At 37.1% G+C, this 7,870-nt stretch overlaps 1 pseudogene; it reads right to left on the bottom strand.

Annotated features, from left to right (window-relative positions):
- Positions 1-2,843: 2,843 nt before the first annotated feature.
- Positions 2,844-7,870, bottom strand: part of LOC102845357 — a 13,866-nt pseudogene continuing 8,839 nt past the window's right edge.

The raw sequence follows: 7,870 nt of genomic DNA on the forward strand, positions 1-7,870 counted from the left end.
TTAGGACTAAAACCAAGGACTATAACTTCATTCAAGAAAAGCTTGGAAGAACTTTAGTGGTCCTAATCCACAACATAAAAAGTCTTCCAAGTATCCTGGAAAATCTACAACCAGGAGAAGATAAAATAGATGAATGGGACCTTCTAAGAATCAAATCCCTATGCACATCCAAAAGCAGCAGTTTCTACTGACAGTTTTGTTCTTCTGAGTCATCTCTGGATATATATAAACCTCCAGCCTTTCAGTGTTCGGCTGAAAGTCAGTACCTCCCAGCAACTCCTATTGTAATATATGTTGTTGCCTGCCATCAGGTCTGAACTAACCTATAACTGACTCTTCATCAGGTTTCATAGGCAGTAAATTGCACAGGAAGAAGTTGCCCATCTTTATCCCAAGGAGCAGCTGGTATTTCGAATGGTATGCCTGTGACATTGTAGAGAAACTTCTTATCACTAGATCTCTGCAAATTACAAATATGTACAAATAAACAGGAAAGCTTTGAAATGAAGGAGTTATTAAGCAGTCACGGTTTCCTAATTCTAGTATGTACATGATTAATGGAAAAGAATGCTCCATTAGCTTAGTTTATACGGAGGTCTATTACTAACACGAAGGTGGAACTTCTCTGGAGGTTCAATCTCACCACAGGCTCTGAGAGAGACAGATGAGAAATTTCCATCCACGTCATTTACTGTCTTCTGAAAAGCTTCCGAAGGTTCAGCTGTGATTTGGTTCTAACTCAACAATAAGGGTTTGATTAATGAGGGGAAAAATTGGTAAGTAAAATTTATTAGCACTCGTGAAAAAAATGGTTTTAAAGTAACTATCAATTGGTCAAGATAGAGGATACATGAACAAAGTGAAGAGTATAAAATAGTATAATTATTTTAAAATATTAATAAATTGCTCAAAGAGTTCTAACTATATCTAATAATATCAATGTGAAATTTTATTTGAAGAGCCACCTTTTAATATGGAAATAAAATATATTAAATGGAATCTAACAGATATATGATTTCCCAGTGAGAACTTCAAAAGCTGATCAACGCAAGTCACCAAGTTGCCTTTGGCTGTCCTTTCTATAGGACTGCATTTTGTTATTTTTTTTATTCCTGAAGTAATTCAATTTACTATTTTAAAAAGAAAAATTAAATTCTCAATGGTAGAAGAAAACCGATTTCTGATGAAATTATTCATTTATGATCTGTTGTTGTTGTTAAATGTCATCAAGTCGTAGGCAACACATAGCGACCCTATGAACAAAAGACCTGAACACTTATGTAACTTTCATCCTTTTTCCAGGTTCATAGGGTTTCCGGAAGCAAGCTGTTTCGGAAGTGGATGACACTCTTGCTTCTAAGCTTGTTTTACTCAGGGAGCTTCACCAAACAGTGTTCACTATGGGTGACCATTATCCCAATTGACACATCAGTGTCACAGTGTTCAGTGTCACAACAGCCACGAGTTACCTCTGTACAGCAACCAAAATAAGAGCGGCATCATGCAGAGTCCACCACTTCACCTAATTCCAGAATGGAGACAAGGTCCAGGTTTTGCATGTTGTTGCTGTTGTCATTAAGTGTCATCGAGTGCTGACTCTATACACAAAAGACCCTAATCTCATTCTATAAAATCGTCCTCTAAGTTCATAGAGTTTCCACAGGAGGCATGTTTAGGAAGTGGATGCCACTCCTGCTTCCAAGCCTGTCTTAATCTGTGAGCTCTACCATGTGTAACCATTGGCAACCATGTGTATCCATTACTGCAATCGATGCACCACAGGCACACTGTTTAGTATCATAGGAATCCCAAGTTACCCAAGTACAGCTAAATGACATAAAAGTGCTGTACCATACAGGAAATGTTCATTTGAAATACAATTAAATCAGGCCCAAGGGCTCAAATGACGAGTTTTTTTTTTTTTTTTAAAGCCTCAGTTTCTTCCCAAGTTTCTCATTGAGTCACAGGAAATGTTCATTTGAAATACAATTAAATCAGGCCCAAGGGCTCAAATGACGAGTTTGTTTTTTTTTTTTAAAGCCTCAGTTTCTTCCCAAGTTTCTCATTGAGTCTAAGGAGAGGTTCCCAGCCCACTAAATTTTCTAGGAAAGATTGTCTTTAAATACTTACAATGTCTTTTTATATTTTATATAGGCTGTATAACACAGTTATATACATGAAGTAAATAATAATAGTAATTATAATACATCTACAGGGAACTGCCAGATGTGCAGGCTGGGACCGGGTTTAGAAGAGGCCGTAGTAATAGGGATATTGTATCTCGTGTTAGATGGATCTTGACTGTAAGCAGAAAGTACTGGAAGAATGCCTACATGTGTTTTATTGACTATGCAAAGGTGTTTGAAAGTGTGGATCACAACAAACTGTGGCTAACTCTGAAAAGAATGGGAATCCCAGAACTTTTATTTTTTTTAACTCTTCAAAGAATTTTATTAATCCAAAGAAATAAAAGAGGAGTTTTTTTTAAAAAAAATTATTCACTTGAAACATATAATAACATTGACAACACGATGGCCACAAAATGAGTCTGTAAGTGAACTTCAACTAAGTGGCTTCTGATTAGGTGTCGACCAGCCTCTCATTCTACTCTTGTCAACCAGGTAAGCCCTAGAACATAACTGCTAATGCCAGAAGCTTGACAGTTCATTAAGCCTACTTGAAGTGACTATAATTGAGGACTCTTTCCATCTCCCTGCGTCCTCAATTCAGAGTTGCCTTGCACATTAATTTCACCATAACAGAAGGTGCCAACTGCCTGGCTGACCTACACTATGATGACAAGGACAAGGTTAATGGGTTCTCTCCTCAGGCTGATGGATCTCCTAGCTAGTCTTGTCTTACCCTACCCCTTGGACCTGGGCATTCTGAGACTCAGCCAGTTGAGGATAAAAAGTACCTACCAGCCAGTTGAGTCATGTGTTGTTAACAAGATAATCCGTAACATCATCTAAAGACACCTTCATTTTCTGCAGCTGACCCTTGCTAGAAGTCAGAAGGCCATCAGACACTTCCTTAAAGGAGGAAGTGCTGTGGAACACTGAATAGATGTCACTTGCCATGACCTCCAAGTGATGGCTTCGTCTTGAATGTTCTGCAGTAACCCCTGGATGTTAGACAGGAGTATGTGGCAGGTGGTCTGGAGCTGGTGAGTCAGGCTGTAGGCAACAGCAAGAGTACATGACATGAGGTGTTCAGTACAGAGGGCTTCATCTGTTTCATCATGGCTAATGCTTCTTTTCTATTCCACCCATGAGAGATAGAGCTTACCCTGAGCATCCTGATTTTTCTGGTTAGCACCATACACATTCTTGCTGTCAAACTCCATCAGTTTAACAGTGGAATGGAGCCAACAGATGGTCTGTTTGATTTTTTGCTTAGCTTCTTCAACTTTGCTGAGAAATTGCTGGTAGACATGTGAGCAGAAATTGGAAGACAGAGACTTCGGTCTAACATAGTAAATAGGCTTCTGAATCATGTCAAATCCTTCAGACTTGTTTGCTTCTCTAGTTCCTCCTGTGTGAAAGGGAGATACTGGTCTACCAGCAACTCTGATTTGATGAGTGCACTTTCTACTTTACTGTTTACCAGCTATACCATCCGGCTTCCTAAGATCCTGTTAATGCTGCCATTGACCACAGACTTGATCTCCACACTGCTGGTCACTGTCTCTTTAGTTTTATCCACCACTCCAGTGATTGTACTGTGGTACACTGTACAGATGGTATACTGTGCTGGGAATGGAAAATAGAAGAATAATAATGTTGTCTTCATAGTAAAAAAGTTAATTTCAAGTGCTATCCTGAATACAATGTTGTGAGAGAGAGATATTATCCATACACATATAAGGAAGACCTGTTAATATGACCATATGCTCCTATATTAGAGCCAAAGGGGAAGAAATTGAAATTTTTACCAAATCTTGCAGTCTAAAATTAACCAATCATGCAATCAAGACGTGTTAATAACAATTGGTGACTGGAATGCGAAAGTTGAAAACAATTATGAAGGAATAATAGTTGGAAAATATGGTTTTGGTGATAGAAATGAGCCTGAAAATAGAATGACTGAATTTTATGTTCTAATGGTGTATATAACTTTTAAAAAAATATACAAATGCTGACTTTACACATGGCTCTCACTTGGTGTGTTGGGAATCAGATTGACTACATCTGTGGAAGGAATCTTTGGAAAAGTTCAACGCCAGCAGTAAAAACTAGGCCATCAGTTAAGTGAGAGTCCGATCATAAATTTACCTGCAAGTTCAAATTGAGGCCAAAGAAAATGAAAACATGTCCATAAAAACCAAAATAAGATCTTGAATATGGTGTAAGGTATAGATCTTGCTTAAATTTACTGTGATCAATAGCAAATCTATAAAATATAGCTCTGAACCATTGTATTTTAGTTATTTTTTTAATCTACTTAGATGCTGTTCTTTAAGAATGGTTTAAGGTTCTCTTAAAAAATGTTCATGCTTTTATTTAAGTTGATTACTGTGATGAATGAAATCCCCCAGTATATATACCTTTCAAATATTATTTATTTGTAAACAAATTCATTCTTATGTAGTATTTTTCCTCATATAATTTGCAACTAGTGGTAAGGAACTGTATGTACTGCAATCCCAGAGGCATGTGGTTCAAATCCAGCAGCTACTCTATGGGAAAAAGATGGACAATATCCTCTTGTGAGATTCACTCTGAAAATTCCCCCGAGTGTCAGCTATGAGTCATTCCAACTCCGAGGCATACAATACGACGACAACAATATTACTTTTCAGTTGATTCTTTTGGGGTTTTACACTGGATTCCCTATATCATTTTCTGACCCACTAACCACCACTACATTGAATAAATCTGCTATAAAATAACTTTGAAATGTGTTGAAAATAAAAACTGTCTTTTTGTAGACTAAGGTGATCCTGACCCAAGCTATAGTACTTTCAATAGAAACAACCTGATTGCCGAAAGTGAAGATGACTTGAAGCACATACTTAACAAAATACAAGACTGTAGTCTTTACGATGGGTTATAGCTCAACACCAAGAAAAGAAAGAAATCTTCACCACTGAACTAAAAGACAACATCATGATGGGGGGGTGGAGATTGACATTACCAAGGATTTCATTTTACTTCAACCCATAATCAATTCCCATCGTAGCAGCAGTAAAGAAATAAGGCAACCTGCTGCATTGGGGAAATCTGCTGTCAAGTATCTCTCTAAAGTGCTTAAGATCGAGGATGTCAGCTTGAAAACTAAGACGTACTTGATAAAATCCACAGCATTTTCTTTAAAAAATAATTCTTAACAACTGTATTCTCATTTTTGGAGAGGATGTTCATTCATTTTTGCACATTTCCCTCCCTCCCTTTCCCTTCCTCCTCCCTCAGTACACTTTGCAATGCACCACTTGTTCCAGATTGTGGTCATGCATATCATGCCTCATCATATATTCCTTTCAGATAGCTCTTCCCCTCATCTGTTTCAATCCAGTGTTCATTATCTACCCACTTTTTTCTTACTCTCTCTCCACCTACCTTGCCAGTCTCATTTTATAATACTTCTGTTATGCAGCATTTAACTTTTTAAAAATTTTATTTTATTCATTTTAATGAACATTTACAGAGATTTTGGATTTCCATTCATTTATTGTTGCACTTTTCTCCCTGCCCAGCTCTCCCCCACCCCCACCCCCCTCCAGGTTCTCCCCTCTCTTTGAAAAGCAAAAGAAAAATTCCTTCTTTGGTATACAGTCCCCCTGCACCCCTCCCACTTTTGTGACTGAGATATTTCATTCACCATAATATCTTCCAGGCTCATCCATGATATGCAATGTTTTATAAGTTCATTGTTTTTTTTTTTTCAATGCTCTGTAGTATTCCATTGTGTGGATGGACCACAGATTTTCTATTCATTTGTTTGTTGTTTGACACTTGGACTGTTCTAGCTCTTTGCTGGTGTAAATTACGCAGCACTGAATATGTTGTTGTTATCATTATGTGTTATGTGTTATTGAGTCACTTGTGACTCATAGCGACCCTGTGTTCAACAGCTCTGAATCCTGCTCTATCCTGTGCAAAACTTTACTATCTCTGACACACCTACCCCCAATTATCTAGTCACTGAATCAATTCATATCAGCAAAGATCTTCCTCTTTTGCACTGTCCCTCCACCCTTACAAGCATGATGTCCCTATCCAAGGACCAGTCCCTTCTTGCAACATGCCAAACTATGTCAGATAACGCTTCAGACTCCTTGCCTTCAAGAAGCAGCCTGGTTTGAGTTGTGGCTCTGTTTTCTTCAGTGTATACCCAGTAGTGGAATTACTTGATAAAATGGTATTTCCATTTTCAACTTTTTGAGAAAAGTGTCAGACTTACTTCCATAGTGGTTTTACGATTTTGCATTCCCACAGCAGTGAATAAGAGTTTCAATCTCTCCACAGCCTCACTAGCATTTGCTGTTTGCTGTCCTGTTGAACCTTGCTATTGTTGCCAAGGGGAGATAATATATCATTGTTGTTCTGAATCTCTGATAGATAAGGATTTTCTTCATGTCTCCCACACACACTCCCACCAATCACCATTTGAATTTCTTTTGTAGTGAAGAGTCTTTTCATTTCTTGGACCCATTTTGCAATTGGGTTGTTTATTTTTTTCCTGTTGAATTAATTATTGGAGTTTGCTATGAATTTTAGATATGAGTCCCTTATCAGATATGTAATTGCCAAATATTTTTTTCCAGTGAGTTTTCTTTTTACCCTGTTGGAGGAGTTTTTGATGTGCATAAGGATTTGTTTGTTTTAAGATCCCATGAAACTATTTTATTTTCTCTTAGTTGTAGGTTTCTCATTATACTTGAAAGTCTGTTCATGCTCAGATTTGGAGTTCTTAAGATGTTCCTGGCTTTTATGTGATGAATTTTATAGTGTTTGGTCTTATTCCTAAGTCTCTGATCCACATTGAATTGATTTTTGCCTATGGTATGAGGTTTGGATCTTGTTTAACTTTTCTGCAGATGATTTTCCAATTTTGTAAATACCATTTTTAAAAAGATTCTGTTGTTTCCTGCTTAACTGATCCCAGCTCCTTATAAAAAAATCAGTTGACCATAGGTATATTAGCTAATTTCTGAGTTCACCATTTTAGTTAAATGATCTGTATGTCTGTCACTATACTATTATCATGCTGTCTTGACCATGATGTCTGTGTAATAGGATTTGAGCTAAGGGAGTGTGATGTCCCCTACCTTGTTTCTCTTTTTTCAATAGTACCTTGCTTATTAAGGATCTCTTTCCATTCCAGATAAAACTGAAAGTTGTCTTTTCTATCGCATTGAAGAATGAAAATAATATTTGTATTGTGTTTGTATAGAACTTGTAGATTGCCTTAGGTAGAATTGTCATTTCCATAATATTGAGTCTTCCTATTCACGAACATCCAGAAATTTTTGTAAACATCATTTATAAAATGCAGCCAAGATGAAACCTTAAATACAGTCACCAATCTATGCCAGGAAATTAGAGGACACTTGACTAGCCAACAGAATGGAAGAGGTCCATGTTTGGTCCTATTCCCAAGAAAGGTACAACAGAATATGGAAACTATCAAACAATATCATTGACATAACATGAAAGCAAAATATTGCTGAAGATAATTTCAAAAATCCTAGAATAATGCATAGATGAGGAACTACCAGAAGTTCCAACAGGTAGAGGCCTTGTAATCAGGGATATATCATTGTTGAAGTCAGATAAAACCTGGCTGAAAGTAAACAATACCAGAAGAATGCCTATTTACGCTTTATTGATTATGAAAAGACATTTGACTGTGTGTATCATAACAAGTT

Source organism: Elephantulus edwardii, unplaced genomic scaffold (assembly GCF_000299155.1).
Source record: "Elephantulus edwardii isolate Elephantulus edwardi_28Jun2011 unplaced genomic scaffold, EleEdw1.0 scaffold00173, whole genome shotgun sequence".
NCBI classification, from domain to species: Eukaryota; Metazoa; Chordata; class Mammalia; order Macroscelidea; family Macroscelididae; genus Elephantulus; species Elephantulus edwardii.